We start from the raw sequence: 20,309 nt of genomic DNA, 5'->3' as shown, positions 1-20,309 counted from the left end.
AACAAGCCAACTACAGCAAAACAACAGACAGATGCACAGAACAAAGGAGAGGACTGGTCTTTTATGGAGGCGGGGAAGCTGAGGAGTCTGTTATAAACAAAATGACCATTGGAGTAAAGGGGGGCTGGAAGTATAGAGGCTTTTCATTAGTTGAATCTCTCATCAACTAAGGGAGGAGGAAAGCCTTTTTTCCTCCTATCTGGATAGTAAAAGATACACCAGTGCAAGGCCTGGATTTGGGTTTCCAACTGACCACCAGTGGTAGACTGTGAGAGTGTCCCCTACTGGCCCCCCAAGCTTCATTTGAAATGAGGATTCCTTTCATTAATTTTCAGAGCAGTGTTCCATTGCATGGATGTGCCACACTTTGTTTATCCATTTAGATTAGTACTTCTTTCAAGCTGTTTTCTTCTGATAAACATCCTCATAGGCATCTGCTCACCGTAATCTTTTTTCTTTTTTTATGTAAATGTTAAATGTACTGCTGACTAGTTTGTTTAATCATGTGTTTATATTATTTTTCAAAATGCAAATATCTTTTTAAAGCTATGATAGTTTTTTTTAAACTGTGATAGTTGTAAGAAGAGTATATATATATATTTTTTTATTTTTATTCTTTTACCCAAACATTAAGAAGTAGACAGTAAAAATTCCTGGAAATGACTGCTTATGTATTATTTATCCGTGTCTTTGATCATGAGAAATAATTATACACAAAGTGATTGTTCTAACTTTTTTCAATCTAATGGTGTAGTAACTTTACTTTCTATGACAACATATACAGCATGATATCCCTACCATTTTTTTAATAGCCGCACGATATCAATGCTACCCAACAAACATTTTCTATAATAAAACTTGTTTTACAATGAAATAGTGCTTCGGGGAACCTGGGTGGCTCAGTTAGGCAGCGGACTCTTGATTTCGGCTCAGGTCTTGATCTCAGAGTCATGAGTTCAAAACCCTCATTGGGCTCCATGCTGGGCATGGTGCCTACTTAAAAATAATGTTTCTATGAAGCACTATGCATTGTCTATAGCGTATCATTTGGGGTTATAAATTCTAGCCCTATTTATTTATAATTTTTGAGCTGCTTGCTGCTCTTTGTAAGTTATAGGTAACTGATTGATGGATATATAAATTCTGTCCTGTATGGTAGTGACTTAATTGACTTCCCTACCCCCACTCCTGTGGAAAAACCACTTTTGTCTCCATTTGTAATTCATCTCAGAATTCCTTTACTCTAAATTAACTTACATGTTTTGACTCTTCCTTTGAACTTGGTTATAACATTTGCCTGATACCCTCACATCATATATATAAAATGAATTCTTCAACACCTCCTCGTTTTTATATCTGTATCCTCATTTTTATGTCTGTGTAAGTCATGATTTTACCGTTTTTCTGAGGTAAATTTTTCTGAAAATTATCTTTTTTAAAAAGATATTTATTTATTCATGAAAAACACACAGAGAGAGGCAGAGACATAGGCAAAGAGAGATACAGGCTCTGCACGGGGAGCATGATGTGGGACTTGATCCCAGGATCCCAGGACCATGACCTGAGCCAAAGGCAGACACTCAACCACTGAGCCATCCAGGTGCCCCTGAAAATTATCTTTTAACCTTAATTTTTCCAATGTTTATAATATAATCAGTGAACATCCTTATTAAAAAAATCTTTGTGCACTTGTGAAATTCCTTATAGAGAGTAAATTCCTAGACCAGTGATTGTTATATATGTCACACTGTCCAATAGCCCTCCAGACAACGTGAAGGAATTTGTACCACTGAGAGCAGTGATTGGTAACAGCCTTTAAAATGGTATGAAAATTACCTTACACTGAACTTCTCTGAACAACCATTAACTGCAGAAGAAAATATTAACTAAACTTAAACAGAGCCTCTGGAAAACAATCTGCCATAAGGTACCCTCAGAGTTTCCTGATTAGGAAAGAATGACCCTTAGCATGTGGAAGTGCAAATTCAGCTGCCATTAGCATCCAGAAGCTCAACTGAACTTTCCACACCTTCCCACTGCCCTATGTGGCCCCTTCTATAGGTCACATATAAACCTGTCTCTCTCACAGTTACTCATTACAACTCTCATAGGCTCTTAGGAATGAACCTTGTCCGGTCTCCCATTAATCTAGTTATTGTCACTTAATTTGAGGACCCCTCAATCATTCGAAGGAAACTTGGATAGTGGAGGACAAGTCTTCCTTCCAATGGCAGTTATAGAAGCCTGTATCCCTATGCCCTCATCAATATTAGGCTCATTAGTCTTTTTTCAACTTTGTCGACCTGATAGGTGAAAAATGATTTATTGTTTTAATTTGCATTGTTTAGACTTTCATTGAAGTTGAGCATCTGTTTTCATATGGGTTTCCTCTTCTGTGAATTCTCCAATCATGTCCTTTGCCCATCTTTCCCCTGGGGCATGTTGATATTTATGTTAATAATTTATTTGTGAGGAAGTCTTCATTAAGGAGCACCTGGGTAGCTCAGTGGTTCAGCTTCTGCCTTTGGCTCAGGCCGTGGTCGCGGGGTTCTGGGATCAAGTCCCACATTGGACTCCCCACAGGGAGCCTGCTTCTCCCTCTGCCTGTGTCTCTGCCTTTCTCTTTGTGTCTCTCATGAATAAATAAAATCTTAAAAAAAAAAAAAAAGTCTTCATTAAGAAAATCGACTTTTGTTGTGTACCATTGCATATATTTTCTTGTTTGTTTTTGGCTTTTTATATCCTTTGTTAGGCACACATTTAACATTTTTATTTTTTTATTTTTTATTTTTTTAGACATTTAACATTTTTAATATATGAAGTCCATCAAGCTTTTTCTGTCATTTTTAGTTTTGTCACCATTTTGAGAAAGATTGCCTGTTCCTCAACCATTTCTTTTCTTTCTTCCTCTCCTTCTTCCTCTCCCTCTTCTTCTTCTTCCTTTAAGTTTTAAGATAGATTTCATGGGCTTTAAAAACAAATTTCAATTTTAATTCAATGTGGAATTTGTATGCATGAGGCTCAACCTTTTTTTCCTAAACAGTACATTTATTATTGAATTTGCTTTCTCCATCTTCACGTTTTGAGTGTGGCACTGTACTCTTTTACATCTTTTTCCTGTTCCAGTCAAGGTAATTCTGTTGACTTTTTTTAATAATTCAAAACTATTTTTGCAGCTTTTGTAGAAATAAACAATCCAGATTTCGGTAAGGAGAGACTTTATTCAAAAGGATTATTGCAAGGAGAGGGGGACTGTTTTGAAAATGTGGGGAGCTTTCTTTAATCATTGCTGTTTCTCTAGAGCACGAGCTTTGATAAAGTTTAGCATTGTTATTCTCCCCTTTGGTTCAAGATGAATGAATATTATTCATCACTGAACAATTCACAGGCAATCATAAGCTTCCGAGCAGAGCAAGGCAAGGACTAAGAAATAATTTCTCGAGGACTCTTGTTGGTATTATTCCTGCAAAATCAGTTGAACCATCTGTTGAGAGGTAGTTACAAAGATAAGGCTTCTAAAAGAGGGATGCTTACAATGGGGGAAGAAAAGAAGTATTAATGTTAATGTTTCCCCTACTAATCTCTTAGGGGAAAACCTTACTAGACAAGCACGGCTTGTTGAGTGTCTGAAAGCTGAGACGACGGTGGGCTTTGTGGTGTTATCTACAAGCTTGGTTCTCCCTCATATAAGGGTAGGTATGACCTGAACATTCTACCAGACTTCCTCATGACCCAGGCAGTGGCTTATATGAGGAAGAATCCAACACATGCATGCAGTCAAGTTGTTGTTGGACTTCCATTCCTAGTGCTTCTTCAGATCCTAGAGGAAAAAGCCAACTACAAGGTAACCTAGAGTCCTGATAAACACCTGGGCAGTCAGGTTTCAGTTCATGGTCAAGACAGAGGGAGATGAAAATCTGTAAGGGTTGCTGATTTGTGCAAGGTGACAGGATCTAGTCCAATTAATATATAGGCAAGGGAACTGGTTTTTCCATAGTGATGAAGAAGCCAATTAAATCTCTACCTGACGAGAGAGTTTGTAAACCATCAATGAACTTGCAATTTATGAGATGTGCAAAATGGCTTAATGAATAGAACTGGAATCTGATCACCCAAAACGATGTGCTATAGTTTTCTACTGAAACACAAATTTTCTCTGTATATTCATATCCTTTTTTATCAAAGGTAACCTTAAAAAATTATTCTTGATCATAAAACAAGGCTGGACTCTTTAGGATTGACCTGATTATTTACACAGGTACAGCAAGAATGCTAATTTAGCATATAGACCTTTGAAAGTCTTCTCTGGAATTTTTCATAAGGAATCATGGAATCATGGGTTGGCAACACTTGTACAAACTTGTTAAGGCTAGGAAGCCAAACCATGAGCTTGCCAACATATATCACCTGCAGTATCTATAGATTTGGGCAAATCCTTCTCTTTCTCAATATTCCCAAATCATTCTAAGATTCCTAGGTCTGCTAGTAAGTGACCTTCCTTACTCATCTGTAAGGCTAGAAACCTGTAAGCCAAGTACCAGGCCAGTTTCCTCAAGAGAGTTTAAGCATCGGCTCCATAATAAAGCCAACTTTAGCTTCCTATTAAGTGTCTGGTAAATTGCGAAGTATTTGCCAATACTTCTAGCCAAAGCCTGGGTTCCAGCCAAAGCCTGGAAGGGCTGGAGTGGGTACGGAAGGGTCTGACAATGGTGGATAGGGGGTGGAGGAACCAGATGTGTTGAAGGTGGACAGATCAAAGGATTTAAGGCAGCTGAAGAGAAGGTTAAGGTGATAAAAAGGAAGAAGAGGAGATGCTGGGAAGAGAGAAGTCTCAGATGATGCAGTTTGGGGAGATTTCAAGTTTCCCAAAGAAGTCTTTGAAATTCTGAATTGCCTTTAGAAAATTTTGCCAATTCTTTAAACTGAATTAGTGCCATGATGACATGTAGTCAATGGGAGAAAGATAGAGAAGATGCCTGAGAGAATAAGAGTTATCTGTGGGAGGAGTAACAGTTAACCCAGAGAAAAAAACTGTAAAAAAGGTGAGAAAGAGTCTCACTTGATTCATGCTCTCCCAAGTTCCTAGGTTAAGGAACAAAAGAGGCTTCGTGAGAAGGCCAAAGAAAATAGCTGTCCTGGAAAAGATTCTCTTTTTGTTATGAAGCATGAGAGTAACTCTACTGTGCTTCAATAGACAGGACATCCAGAGCATTAAGTTGAGATGTGAACTCAAGGATCCTCAAATTGCAGAACAGGGTATATCATTACCTATGTGGAGATGGTGGAGATCCCTAGGTGAGTTTGGCTCTTGAGCCAAGGCGTAGCACCAGAAAACTATTAAATAAAAAATAAACCTGAACTGAAGGAAGGCAGAGACTTCAAACAATTACTGCAATTAGCGGAAAGAGCTTATTGCACTAGCGGAAGAGGAGTTGTAATAGGGAGACTGCTTTGATTGTAAGATCTGCAAGCTTCTGAAAGGTCAGGTAGTAAAAGGTTTTTCTTTTATAAGGAGGAGCCAACAAGGCTAGAAAAAAACAGGTCTCCAGGAGAGGGATGAGCAGGTGGCAGCATCAGGCAATTGGTCAAAAAAGGTATTTTTGAAATCAGTTAGGAAGGGGCTTCTTGGCAGGTGCCATTAGGGGTTTCTTCTGCATCCCAGTGCCGGCTTAGGCTGAGGGTGGATGAAAGCTGGAAGGTGTGGGGAAGGAGAGAAGCTTGAATAAAATTTCATCAAGTAAAGGGAGCAGGCACTTTTTGCTGATTGGTCAGTGGGGACAAATGGGTCTTCTAGGGACACAGGATTTGGGTCAAGTTCAACATTGATCTTTATTTAAGTTGTACTTTTAACCACAGTTTTATTATGATATATATATATATTGAAGACAGATTGATGGTTAAAGAAACTCCCACACCCACGCCCAGTTTATGTTCTGGGAAACAGCTTTCTGCAAAGAACCACCACTCTTCCTCAAATGACTTAGGTGAGACTCACAGAGAACTCCCTTGTTTACCTATCAAGGTCAGACACAGACCACCCACATTCCCTTTGTGTCTCATAAATGATTAGCTGACCCATTTGACCAACTTCAGGGGTGCCTGGCTGACTCAGTTGGTAGAGCAGGAGGCTCTTGATCCCTGGGCTGTGAGTTTGAGCTCCACATTGGGTGTAGAGATTACTTAACAATAAAATCTTAAAAACAAACAAACAAAAAAAACCTTAAAATATCCTTGATGCAAGCCCCCCCCCCCAAAAAAATAAAACCAATCGAGTAGGGATGAAGGAAACATGGTTAGTCCAGTGGAAGGAAGTCATAGGTTTAGCTTCAAACATTGAATTAATAAAATGTATGAATTTCATAATTCATTATGAGGGTTTTCAGAGCATATTTGCCTTTTCAGTGCTTTTACGTATGTCCTTTAGTAAAGAAGGTCATGTGGGTTAGCAATAGATGGAGAAAACAAATGGCAATCACTTTTTTTTCTAATTCTGGCCAAAATGCAAATTTTGTACAAGATATTTTGGGTTCTTACGTTTGTTTCCACGATAAAAATATAAACCACAGTTTAAAAGGAACTCATGTGGTTCTGTTGTCCTCAGTCTTGCATAGAATGTATTATAAAAAAATTACTTTCAAAAAATTATCATCATCATCATCATCATTATTATTATTTAAACTCAACCCTCAACCTGGGGCTCAGACTCATGATCAGAGATCAAGAGTTAAGTTACATGTGCTACTGACTGAGCCAGCCAGGTGCCCCAGAAAATTACTTTTTAAAATAAAATTAAAGCAATATTTTTCAAGATTGTCACTCCATGGAGGAGGGATCTCCTTGGGGGAAGAGACAAGATTTACCTTCCACAGGGGAATGTTTCATTAGCTCCTCTGCCACCATCACTACAGCTGGCCTACATGGGACTGCTTCACCTAGTAACACTCTGGCCCAAGGTGGGGTGGGAGGAGACTGAAGAGTCCAGAGCAATCCTCCCAAAATATTTCAAAGCCTTGAAGAGAAAGCTGGGGTCTTCACAAAAGAGGTGGGTTGACATGAAACCAATACGGTAATTTATGTTCCACTTATAAGGTACTGCTGTGCGTGCACCCTCCCACCCCGCTCCCCCTCTCCCCTCCAGCCCCGCCGGGCCCCCAGGAGTATCTAACCTGATCAGGTCCAAAGCCCTAGAGGATGAACCTTGGAGACTGGTTGACTCTAGGCCAACCTGACCCTGCTCGCCGCGTGGAAGCTTCTCCCCTGAGTAGTGACCTTTCCTAAGGATGAAGGTCACCAGGCAAGCCTCGGGATGCAGGGAAACCTACCTACTCAGAGGGTCTTAGATTGGCCCTACGGCTTCAGCAAGACCTGTGGGTGGGGAAGTGTGTATGCACTTCCATCCTTCGTGACTTCAATGGGTACATGCTGTGAAGACGAGTAAGAACCTGTTCTTCTCTCCAGGAGGTAGAAGTCCGAGGGAAGAACACCCGCGATTCCTCTGGCTACCAAGGACACCATGTCAGCTTTTATAAGTGACACCGCACGACGCGCTACAAGGTAGGGAAAGAGGTGTTTTCGACTTTGCGGGGCACTGCGGATTGTTTCACAATCGCTGGCCTTAGTTTTTATGTGAAAACCCACACGAATGCAGTGAGTTTTTAAATACTACATTTAACAAAAAGCCTCATCAGGAGGACATAAAACTGCATGGTCATCTCTACACTTGTCATCATATAAAGAACCTCGGCATTTGCATTTTTCTTTTCTTACTAAACATTTTTAAAATCAGAAAAAGGCTGCGCTTGTCGCGTTTCCCGCCTCCGCAGCAAAGGGCAAAGAATCATGAAGAAGACCCTACTCCCTCCCCCAGCCCTTGTGCAATTTGGGGAACTAAAGCCCAGGGCGAACCTGAGGAAGCGCACAGAGGAAGCGCGGGGACGCCCGCTCCCCGCCCACCCCAGGGCTCGCCTCCCGCGGAGGGGGGCGAGCGGGGATGCTGGGGGCGGGGCCGGGCGGGATGCTGGGGGCGGGGCCAGGCGGGGCGGGGCCGGGGGCGGGATGCTGGGGGCGGGGCCGGGCCGGGCGGGATGCTGGGGGCGGGGCCAGGCCGGGCGGGGCGGGGCCAGGGGCGGGGCCAGGCCGGGCGGGATGCTGGGGGCGGGGCGGGGCCGGGCGGGATGCTGGGGGCGGGGCCAGGCCGGGCGGGATCCTGGGGGCGGGGCCAGGCCGGGCGGGATGCTGGGGGCGGGACCGGGCGGGGCCGGGCGGGGTGCTGGGGGCGGGGCCAGGCCGGGCGGGATCCTGGGGGCGGGGCCAGGCCGGGCGGGATGCTGGGGGCGGGGCCAGGCCGGGCGGGATGCTGGGGGCGGGACCGGGCGGGGCCGGGCGGGGTGCTGGGGGCGGGGCCAGGCCGGGCGGGATCCTGGGGGCGGGGCCAGGCCGGGCGGGATCCTGGGGGCGGGGCCAGGCCGGGCGGGGTGCTGGGGGCGGGACCGGGCGGGGCCGGGCGGGGTGCTGGGGGCGGGGCCAGGCCGGGCGGGATGCTGGGGGCGGGGCGGGGCCGGGCGGGATGCTGGGGGCGGGGCCGGGGGCGGGGCCAGGCCGGGCGGGCGGCCGGGAGCCCCGAGGCGCGGTCCGCCAGCGCAGGGAGCGCGGCGCCGGGCGAGTGCGCTGTGCTTTGCCGGGCGGCGCGCTCGCGCACTTTCCTGCGCCCCGGGCGGCCGGAGGCTTGCTGCAGGTAACCGACGCGTCCAGCCCTCCCGGTCCCGGCAGCCAGGACCGCCGGCTAGGGCGCCCGGTGGCGGCCGGAGGGGTGGGAAGGATGCGAGGGAGGGGGCCGGATCTCAGCCAAGGTCCCGCTGCCCCGCGCGGACTGGGCTCCGCGGGAGCCGAGGAAGCGGAGCCGGGGCCGGAGGGAGCGCGGCGCGCGTGTGCGCTCTCGGACCCTTCCCTGGGCCTTGCGACTCGTGCGACCCGTGGAGCCCGAAGCCAGGACTCCGGTGCCCTGTGTCACCTGGAAGCCACTTTTTTCTGGCTTCTTTCCGCCGGGGCCGGGGGGCGAGTCGGAGCGGAGACCCCGGAGGAGCTGGCTGCGGGCGTGGATCGGCTGAAGAGCGGGCACTTAGTCACTCGCCGCCGTCCCTGGGGCGCCAGCCCCTGGAACTTCATTTAATCCTGCCCGTAGCCTGCGCAGGGGCATGATGAACCCCACTGTACTGATGAAGAAGCGGACACGCCGGGATGAGAACGGACTCGCCCTGGGGCAGGCCACTGGAAAGGGACACGGAAGCCCCCGCTTGCCCCTCTCCCGCGCCCTCTCTGTCCTTTCCCCGCGGGGTAGGAAGCTCGCGCGGCTGGGTCTGTTAGGAAACAGGTGATTCTGAAACACACTCTGCCCCCTTTCTAGGTTCCTTGTTTTGTTTTTTGTCAGCACCGACCTTCTGCCTCAAATTCGAACAATTTTTGCTTATTAGCGTTTTGAAGTGGAAGCAGCCCTGGCTCACAGCTCTTTTTCTTGCAGCGCTTTCTGCCGATGCAGAGCGAGTTGCCAGGCACCCTCGCGGGCCACGCACTGCTTTCTCACGGTGGATGAGGTCGCCTGCAGACCCGGGCTGGGCCTTATGGGCTGCCCAGGTGTAGGTAAGTTTTGTAGCGACCTGGCGACTGTTGCATCCTTTGCTTGATTTCTTTCCAGAAGGAAGAGAGAGGCCAAGCGGGAGGGATACACGAGGTTCTCGGAAAGCATCGGTTCCTTGAGTTGAGAACAGGCTACAGGTTTCTGTGGCCTGAATTTGGTGAGTGGTAGGTGAAGGCACCCGGTCAGGGATTTGTCCCCTGCTCTGGGCATTCGGTCCCCCTTTCAGAGCTGTTCTGAAAGGCAGATTTGTTTTATAGAGGAGAGGAGGAGGGGTGAATGGTTTTTAAAGATCAGTGTAAATTACCTGCTAGGAGCCCAGGCAGTTCCAGACAGGCTCCCCTGCCAGAGGATATGGTAACAGATTTCACTTCTGGCAAGAAAGAAAAACACTGAGCTCTGTGGCTATCTGCTAGTGCTTCATGGATTTCTTTGCAGCCCTTCAAGATGGTAGTTTTGGGAAATTTGAGTTCTTAGAAATGGCTAACTCCTCAATTTTTAAAAACAACGTAACATACTGTAAATTTACAAAGTTTTATTGGTAGATGGAAGAAGTTGGTATCTTTTCTATTTCGTGGTAAGGATTTGGCGGTTGCTGCTAGCTCCTCTGTCTCTCCTTCACTGGCTCTGGGAAGGACCTCCTTAGCCTAGGCCTCAAATTTCTAATGGATTTCATCCTTCATTCATTATAATTTGTCCCTGACTGATTATAAGACAACTTCCAGGCACGGGTTGTTTCTTTCCATTTGTAACTTAGTTGCTTAACACTGAGAAAAATGTTGCCCCTGAGAATTATAAAATCAGCTGTTACAGGGACTGAATAGGTAATGGATGGGGGACCTAACGGGGTCTTGGTCTGGCACAGGTTACCTACAGAAGACCTGCTGAAACAATCTGTGTGGGTATCGGCCATCCCCTCCTCACACCCATGCAGGGATTCTGGCACAGTGTGGCTAGATCACACCCATGCAGGGATTCTGGCTCAGTGTGGCTAGATCCTTCTCCCCTCCCTTAAATAGCTGAAAAAAATCTTCTTCTTTTTTTTTTAAAGTAAAATCTGATTTAAATATTGACTCTTTCTTTTTTTCTTTTTTAAAACACAAGAGTCTGTCCAATTTGGTTCATGCATCATTCATTTTCAGATCTGCTATACCTGGTGATTGCATTCTCCGGGGGGAATGAAAAATTCTGACCAAGATGTAGATATTGTGCATTTGTCATGAAATGTGGTGGTGGGAAACCGAGATTAAGGCTGTTTGAAGGTATTTCTTCTGATTCTCAATTCCTGTTCTCTGTCACATACGGAGTACTTCGACTGCACAGAGCAAAGCAAAGCCGTGTCTTATGGGCCAACGGAGGAATTGTGTCACTGTTGCTAGTGATCCTTCAAGTGAAAATTTATTCATGGTTCTGGTTCAGGATGTCAAAAGCCCAACTTCCTAACTTAAAAGAGGAGTTCCCAAATGACTGTTCATATAAATCACATGTGTTTCTCATGGGGCCTGTGTTCTTAACCACATTGACTTTCACGCCAGTGCATGGGAGAGGGTTGTCCTGTTTCTTTGTCGCCCATCTGTGGCAAAATGCTATGTATGTTTAAGCCAGCATTTCTCAAATTTGACATTTTTGACCAGTTAAGCTTTTATTGTGAAAATTGTCCTGTGTGTTGTGGGTTGTGTAGCAGTGTGGTGGATGCCAGTAGTGTACTCCCTACAGTTACAACAACCCAGAGGTCTCCAGATGTTGCCACATGTTCTCTGGAGGATAAAGTCACCTGGTTGAGGAGAATGAGCCAACATTGAAAATGCTCTGGAAAAAAAAAAAAAAAAAAGAAAAGAAAATGCTCTGGAAGTTTATGAACTAAAACTGTATATACAATTAGCTTTTAAACTTTTAATGTCTAGAAGTCATTTGTAATGTTTACAGAAACATCTACATTTTAAAATATTTTTATAATAAAGGTGACTAAACCAGTGTTCGTCATGAACAGCCACATGTGTCTTGCCAGGATTTATCTCCAAGGAAATTTCAAGCATTTGACGTGATTGTTAAATTTCTGAAGTTTAAACTAGCGTAAGCTAAAAAGGAATTCCATGGTGGTTTTTATTTCTCCTCCTTTTATTTCATTTTTTTAAAAGATTGATTTATTTTTATTTAAGAGAGAGAGTACACACTGGGAGAGGGGTAGAGGAAAAGGGAATCTCCAAAGAAATCCCACTGAGCAGCGAGCCCAATGCAGGGCTGATTCCCAGACCCTGAGATCATGACCTGAGCTGAAATCAAGAGTCAGATGCTTAACCTACTGTGCCACCCAGGCACCCCCATTTTTTACCTTTTAATTTACTTGATGTCTTTAATTTTTTTAAGGTGATGAAATATCAATGAACCATGCTTACTGATTTGGAGAAATTGGCACAGAAATCTCTACTAGAACTCCAAGCAAAAATTCTAAGCAAAAATTTTAACAATGAGACTCATTGTAGATCATGTTCAGAGGAGAATTTAGTTTTAAGAAACATAAAAAGCTTTTAGCTAACAGCAGTGACTAAGACAACCTTATCTTTCCGTTGTATGAGAAATTCTAATTTTATGTAAGAGAGCTCTATGTAATACACAATATAATTCATAGCAGAAGAAGAAAATAGGGATGCCTGGGTGGCTCAGCAGTTGAGCACCTGCCTTTGGCTCACGTCGTGATTCCAGGGTTCTGGGATTGAGTCCCACATCAGGAGAAAACTAAAAAAAAAAAAAAAAAAAAAAAAAATTTAAAGAAACTTTAAAATATAATAAAAATAAAAATAAATTTATTCCCATGAATAAAAAAGAAATTCTCCCATAAATAATTTTTCTTATGCTAAAGAGTTAGCCAGATTGTGTATGAGGGGCCTGGGTACCTGAGCAACCTGTTTTCAGGCATTCATTGAACGACTACTTACTGAGCATCTGTAGATGGATGACAGTCATTGTCAGCCCTGGCGCTACAGCTATGAAGGATGGAGAGTCCCTGCCTTTTTGAGCCTTCAGCCTAGTGGCTAGAGGAGGGGGTGGAGATGGACAAGCACATAGTCCCAAAGGCTGTCCCAGTCATAAGTGGTACTCCAGAAGAGTACAAGATGAAAAAAAAAAAAAAAAAAAAGAAGAGTACAAGATGTCCAGAGAGCATTTAACCTGAGGACCTCGACTAGGGGAGGGGATTACTCAGGGTAGGTGTCCCCAGGAAGTGATATTTAAAATAAGGCCTGAAAAATGAATAGGAAATAATCAGGTGAATTCCAACATGAGTTCTATGTTGAAAGGGTTGAGACAAAGGTAGGAATGTAGTTTTAGGGGGAGGCCTCTCAGGTCATTTTCAGGACTTTGGGCTTTAATGGAAAGGTAATGGGAACCTTTTGAAGGATGTTAAATGGGAGATGAGATGATTGACTAAGTTTGGGTTTTTGAAAAGGTCATCATTACTGTTGTGTGGAGACTGGTTTGCAGGGTTAGGCCATGCTGGTATCTAAGAATACCTTCATGCAGACTGGAAAAGGACTCCCCTTCTGAGTGCACCAGTTAGAAAAGATGCACTACTTTGTCCTAGCTAGGCCATGCCAAAGGGCTCAGGCCCTGAAGCCTGCTGCTTTGCACACATACCCTGGACAGGGGCAAGATGGGGTATGGGGGCAGAGTACAAAGGTATTTGCTATCACCTACGGATGGTGCAGTGATGCTGAATAGAAGCCAAAGACAGAGGGGTTGAGTGGAGGAGGGAGAGAGAGAGAGAGAGAGGAAGATTGAATTTGCAGCTGAAGTCAGTCTGAAAGTGGTGATTATTGGGATGTGGTTGATGGACAGGGAGATATCAAGGATGTTTTGAAAGTTTCTGGCATAAATAACTGAGTGGGTGGAGTGGTGAAACCATTTATGGTGTTAGAGAACCCTGGAGGAGCAGGGGGTAGGCTTGAGATGGAGGAGGGAAGGTGAGCCACTTGGATAGGTTTTGCTGGTGAGACGTCCAAGTAGAGACAAGGAATGGCATCTGGAACTCTTGAAAGAAATTGGGTGGAAGAAGTACATGTTGGGAGCGGTCACATGTAAATAATCAAGGCCTACACAAAAGATCATCTGAGGAGGAGTGGGGGTGGGTGAGAAGAGAAGGAGGTTGGCCCAGAGACCACTGTGTGTGGAAGAGGAGAAGCAGCTGGTAACGGCTACCGAGAGACCAAATAGACATGCAAGACAGGAAGGAAATGTGGGATCTCTGGTTTCCTTTTCTTCCTTTCTGTCTTTTTCTCCTTCTTTCCTTTTCCATTTGAGATTGGAGAACCTTGAGCAAAGTCTGATGGTGCTGGCGAGTTTCTGGTAAAGAAGGAGAAGCGAAAACAGGGGGAAGTGAGAAATACGTGACTGAGCCTGGTTTCAGAGGAGGCAAAAGAGGCTGGATTCCGTTACACAGGTGGGGAGATTGGGCTTGGATGGAAAGGGTGGGGGGAGAGGATGGGTGAGGTGCCTCAAAGTTGGCAGAACCATCTGCTGAGTTTGGTGGGTAAGTGAAGTTAGCTACTTCCATCCACCAATACTTATGAAGCATTTTCTAGTGCCAAACACTGGTAGGTTCCTTGGAAAGGATTATGATTGCTGTCGGTTACCATTATGCTCAGGCCTGGTAGAGTAAGAAATGTGTTTGGTCTGTGTCCCTGGTTCCTGACCCAGAGTTCTGAAGCCCTGGGAATTTCCTGAGGGATTGGGATGATAGGAATGTCTTCTGTTATTCCTGTAAGGAGCTCTTTTCCCCACCTTTTTATGCTAATGAGGTGGCTGAGGTTTGTGTGTGTAGGGGGGCCCTAGGTAGCCTCAGGATGGGGTAGTCACCGGAAAGAACCAGTAATTAGAAGGCTGGAGCTTTCAGCCCCATCTGCTATCCTCTGGGAAGCTGGGAGGGGCATGCCTAGAGATTGGGTTATAGAAACTCTTGATCAACACTATTTGGAAAGCTTCCAGGTTGATGATCCCAGCAAGATGCTGGAGTAAAGGAGTACACCAAGGGACAATCCAATCCAAGGTAACTGTGACATTTTCATGGTGGTGGTGGTTGGGGGGGATGTGACTGCTTTTCAGAAGAATTTATGCTACAGAGACGCATTTTGGAAACAGCTGTTTGGAAATGTTTTCGCTGTAATCATGTTGCCAAGAAATATGATAGATCTGTGACTGATCAAAACTCTTAAAAAACCGGAAACCTTTAAGAACTTAGAACAAGATTGTCGGACAAAATCTTTTAAGTGAAGAGTATCAATGGGTTTTGAATCCATTTGTTGGATTTATGAAAATGTGGCACCTTACTGCCTAGTGTGCATGGAAAATTGATTGAGAACTACCAGCTGAATTTCACCCAAAAAACCTTTGTGTAAGTGGTGGACAGATCGAAAACTAAGTATCAATTTAGATAGCAGAGCCCAGTGTTGTACTGTTTTCTCAGTGTATCCTTGTCACCCCAGACAGCCATTAAAACAAGATGTTAGGATACAGGAAACTTGGAAGCTGCCCTTCACAGTGCTCTAGAACAGGATAATTAACTAGGTTTTTTTCTTTTTTCTTTTTTTTTTTTAAGATTTTATTTATTTATTCATGAGAGTCACAGAGAGGCAGAGACACAGGCAGAGGGAAAAGCAGGCTTCCTGCAGGGAGCCCGATGTGGGACTGGATCCCGGGGACCTCAGGATCATGCCCTGGATCATGCCCTGGGCCGAAGGCAGGTGCTCAACCGCTGAGCCACCCAGCTGTCCCTAACCAGGAGTTTTCAAAAAATAAAAGGTGCCTGCGTGGCTCAATGGGTTAGGGTCTGCCTTTGGCTCAGGTCATGATCTCAGGGTCCTGGTATTGAGTTTGCTTCTCCCTCTCCCTCTGCCCTTCCCCCCTGCTTGGGTTCTCTCTCAAATAAGTAAAATCTTCAAAAAAAATAATAAAGCATATTTAATCTAGTGCTTTCATTACAAATATTAATAACTTTTGTATTTGCACCATAAGTAATTAAACTAATAGGCTTTATTTCCTTTTTTCTCCCATCTTTTTGTTTTATAATGTACATAATTTATTAGTACAGTAGTACATATAATTTTTAAATTTATTTAAATTCAATTAATTAATTAACGTATAATGTATTATTAGTTTCAGAGGTAGAGTTCAGTGATTCATCAGTCTTATTTTTTTTTAAGATTTTATTTATTTATTCATGAGAGACACACAGAGAGAGGCAGAGGGAGAAATAGACTTCCTGCGGGGAGCCTGATGTGGGACTTGATCCCAGGATCACGACCAGAGCCAAAGGCAAATGCTCAACCACTGTGCCACCCACGTGTCCCTCATCAGTCTTATGTAACACCTAGTGCTCATTATATCACGTGCCCTCCTGAACGTCCATCACCCAGTTACCCGGTCCCCTAACCATCTCCCCAAGTACATATAATTTTTAAAGAAATATACATATACTAATAGGACTTACCCAAAGCTTTTACTCTTGGCGTTTGTACTAAAAAATTGAAAAGCCTATTGCTAAAAACGGAGTCAAATTGTTGCCCTCCCCCTATGGCAATTTGAGAACTAGATTTCCTTGTAAACTTTAAAACTACCTCATCCCCATGATGTGATCCTATAATTCATTCATGGAAAATAAAATTGTTACTAGAGCTTATATTCTAGAAAGTAATGAATACAGAATGTATGCGGGTCATATTTCTCTTGAGATGTGTGCGTTATACTTCCTTTATATAATCCACTTCAAATGCTTAAAAAAAAAAGAAAGAAAAAAGAAACTTCCAGGGGTTGTGGCTAGTGCTCTGCTCCAGGACAGGTACATGCTTTAAGTCATTTCAACATAGGCCTTGTTTTCATTCTTTTGTTCCCTAGCCACCTCCATGCTGTTGATAGAGATCTACCTCTATGCCATGTTGGGTCTTTTGGGGAAGCAGATTGGTGAGGGCTACATTCCCCTTTGCAGGGGATGGTGAGGGTTAAAAAGCAAGTCTTGAGTCACCTCTGCCCTGTCGAGGGGCTCTGGCTCCATCTCCCACAGAAGGTTCACTTGGGGGTAGCAGCATGATTCAGCCCATCATGGGTTGGAATCAAGGAATCACAAATTTTCTGGGATCAGAGGCTGGACCCAGGAATGCCTAAGGCACCATCCTAGGCTGTTTGACTTGCTAGGCCTGTTTGTCCTTTAGAGAGATGCCCCTATTCCATCCACTTAGGTGGAATACTCAGATCTAATCTTTGTTTACTGTTTCCCCATGTTATGTTAATCGAAGTCATTCGATTCACTCAGGAAGATTCATTTCTAACACTGCTGCTAATTAATAGAACACCTGGCTCACCAGGAGAATTCCTGAAGCAGATGTAGTAGCTGCAAATGGAGCATGGCCATCCCAGGAATGAGTCCCCGTTAACCATCCCCACTCCCAGGGGGCCATCAGAGCTGTTGTTTCTGGACAGTCAGGCTAGACGCTCTCTCCTGTTCCTTGCAGCACTACAATGGTTGCATTGTTCAGAAAAGAGTTTTTATCTATATTGACCACACCTATAATTTCTCAGGAAAGGCTCAGCAAATAAGCATTGTGTGGATTCCTTGAAATCAGGAAGATACATTATTTATGATTGTACTCCCCCCTGCCCCCCCACCCCACCCCCACCCCAAAGTATAATACCGTTCTGTTTTGTATAATAGCTGCTAGGTGTGGAATTAAATTGAGTGCATTCGAGTATTTGTTAGTAAACTTGAAATAGAGTTTCTGATTGTGGAGGTCTGAAAAAAGTTAACCTCTCGGCATGAACTAAATATCTGAACAATGTCCAGACAAGAGAAAATATAAATAATAATAATGAACAAATTGCTAACATTTATGAAGGGCGCATGTGTTAAATGCAGTGTAAGTGCATGACAGATTGGCTCACTTATTCTTTATAAAAACTCTAAAGTGCACGTGACCCTAAGCCAATCAAATTACTTAGTATTATTGTTGTTGTTATTTATTATTATTTTTACCCCCCAAAGCAGCCAAAGCTTGAAGTGCTTATGGAAGTCTGAGTTGGTGGGTGATGATACCCAGTTTTTGAGCTGAGCAGTCTGGTTCCAAAGCTGAAATCATTGCTACCAAACTCTCCTTCTAGCATATAAATATACTCAAGAGAAAATAATGAGCCAGTGGTAATCAAAGAAATACAAAATGAAACCTCAGTGATGTACCATCATCCAGATGCGATAATTACAAAAATAATTATATAGTGGATGAATATGTGGCACATAATTAAGATAATTATACAGTAAGTGTAGAGAAAATGGTGCTCAGATACTACTAGTGGCAATGTGAGTGTAGTCCATTTGGAAGGCAATCAGGAGTCATAGAAATGTGTAAGTTTTGGTCCAAGAATCCTACTCCTGGAAATCTTTTATAAAACCAAGAGAAAACAAATTGTGTGTATTTCAAAAGAGTTCATAGTTCATGTTTATAACAATATAATTTGGAAAGGCCCTTAATATCCAACCATGAGACACATACTAACTGTGGCAAAAACAATAAAGACTCTTGGATGTCCATTAAGAGAAAATTGAATCCTAGCTGCTATTACATCTACACATGTAAGTCAGTAGTGTTCCTGGACAGGCATCAGAAGGGAACTTGAAAATGAAGTGTAACTAAATTGGAACTCTGAGTGGCTATTTGTTTCAAAAATATCTTCACTATAATATTTTGTAAGCATACTTCCCTGGAGCTAATGTTGGAAGATTGAGGCCGTTTTATCTCACCTGGCAATTTTAAAAGAATTTCCTGAAGTGAAATTAAAAACTTAAACATTTCAAAATTGCTAGAGTAAATACCCTGCCCTCAAACAAAAAGATGATCACTGAATAGTTTTGGTTCTGTATGCTTCTCAGATTTTTCCAGTGCATACAGATAGTATATTTGGAACCTTGTTTGTTTGTTTGTTTTTAATGGGTTTATTCTATACATACTGGAGTGCAGCTCCTCTCTGGATACTGTCTCATCTCAAAAATCTTTTTGTTGGGATCCCTGGGTGGCTCAGCGGTTTGGTGCCTGCCTTTGGCCCAGGGTGCGATCCTGGAGTCCCGGGATCGAGTCCCATGTCGGGCTCCTGGCATGGAGCCTGCTTCTCCCTCTGCCTGTGTCTCTGCCTCTCTCTCTGTATGTCTATTGTGAATGAATAAATGGAATCTTTAAAAAAACAAAGAACAAAACTTTTTGTTGTGTCATTACATAGAGAATTCATTCTTGGCTTTGGCAATATTTTCTTTTTTTTTTTTTTTAAGATTTTATTTATTTATTCATGAGAGAGAGAGAGAGGCAGAGACACAGGCAGAGGGAGAAGCAGGCTCCATGAAGGGAGCCCGATGTGGGACTTGAACCCAGGACTCCAGGATCATGCCCTGGGCCAAAGGTAGGCGCTAAACCGCTGAGCCACCCAGGTGTCCCAGCTTTGGTAATATTTTCAAATTCAATAAATATATCTAAGTGTAATCTAGGTACAATGAAAACATTAGATCAAGTTTGTCACTCAAGTTTATGCATCTGCTTCAAGGGAGTGGTTAGGTCTCAGATCACACATGGGTCCCTATATCTTAGGGCTAAAGCCTTCAGGAGGAGAGTTTGTCATATTGACACCTGCAGGAACATTTGGAAGGTTAGGAGGTAGGGCAAGGTATGATCCGAAGCTCTTAATAACTGGATCCAGTGTTGTTTTGGGCCAGAAAGTGAGACTTCTCTGTTCTCTCTCCCCTCTGGGGAGTCAGCCCTGGGCTGAACTCCATCTCACCTCTTCCCTGCTAGTATACTGGAGCAAATGGTTGTATTCAAAGCAAACTAAAGCCTCAGTTTCCTTGACTGTGAAGTGAGAGGGAAAAAGTAGCTACTTACAGGGTTGCGGGAATTGGGACAATGTATTTAAATGCTTGGCATGAAGTTCTTGCTAGGTGTTCATGTAAGCAATCTCCTTAATCCCACAATAACTTCCATTGTGAAAGCGCCATCAATTTTAATATTTTTTTAATATTTTAGGGAAATTAAAAAAAAAAAAGATCACCATAGTAGTGAACATATACCGCATTAAGTGCCTCTCAATTTCAAAAGCTGTTAACGTAAGGAAGAAAGTCCTCGCACTTGAGCAAGTGCAGCCTATTAGTACTGCACCTGTCTTGTCAGGGTCAACCCTGTTATCTCCACACCTGACACTTAACCTGGCCGGGGCTCAGCTTCCCTTGTCCCTGTCCATAGTCCACCTGCTGAGGAGCAGCAGAGTGCTGCATCACTCAGGAGTTGGGGACCCCCGACCGAACCCAACTGCCCTTGTACACAGATGAACAGCCCCAAGTGCAGAAAGGTAAGGTCAGTCCAGCACACAGGATGAGCACCTCCCAGTACAAGGCCAGTTGTTTGGGGTTTCTTGACAGACACTCATTCTGTCCCACCTGACACAGGGGGCTTTGAATTCATGATATGCTTGCCAACACACTATAATTGAGAGCATTTAAATACTGTACTCCAGTTCCCTTGGAGCTTGAAGGCACATCCAAGTTACTGCTGTGCCTTTCTTTGAGGGAAGGAAGGGATTTTGAACGACTCATCGACTCTTCATTTCTTTCTTTCATTTTTCGAATTGATAAGCCGTGCTAGGCCCAGGAAGCAATGTG

At 44.0% G+C, this 20,309-nt stretch overlaps 1 protein-coding gene across 5 annotated transcripts in view; it reads left to right on the top strand.

Annotated features, from left to right (window-relative positions):
• The first annotated feature begins 8,607 nt into the window (after positions 1 to 8,607).
• The window catches only part of GCNT1 (glucosaminyl (N-acetyl) transferase 1), a 31,931-nt gene continuing 20,229 nt past the window's right edge, over positions 8,608 to 20,309 (top strand). For 2 of the 5 annotated variants that reach the window (XM_038527052.1, XM_038527054.1), the window contains exons 1-4: positions 8,608 to 8,734; positions 9,518 to 9,636; positions 13,928 to 14,066; positions 14,605 to 14,672. The gene's annotated coding sequence lies outside the window, so the exon portion shown is untranslated. Of the gene's footprint in view, positions 8,735 to 9,517; positions 9,637 to 13,927; positions 14,067 to 14,604; positions 14,673 to 19,041; positions 19,061 to 20,309 lie in introns of those variants that run through there. The other 3 variants (XM_038527055.1, XM_038527056.1, XM_038527057.1) reach the window with 3 other exon arrangements.

Source organism: Canis lupus, chromosome 1, assembly GCF_011100685.1.
Source record: "Canis lupus familiaris isolate Mischka breed German Shepherd chromosome 1, alternate assembly UU_Cfam_GSD_1.0, whole genome shotgun sequence".
In the NCBI taxonomy this organism is placed as follows: Eukaryota; Metazoa; Chordata; class Mammalia; order Carnivora; family Canidae; genus Canis; species Canis lupus.
The sequence above is the reverse complement of the archived record's forward strand: the minus strand, read 5'-3'. Positions and strand labels throughout refer to the sequence as shown.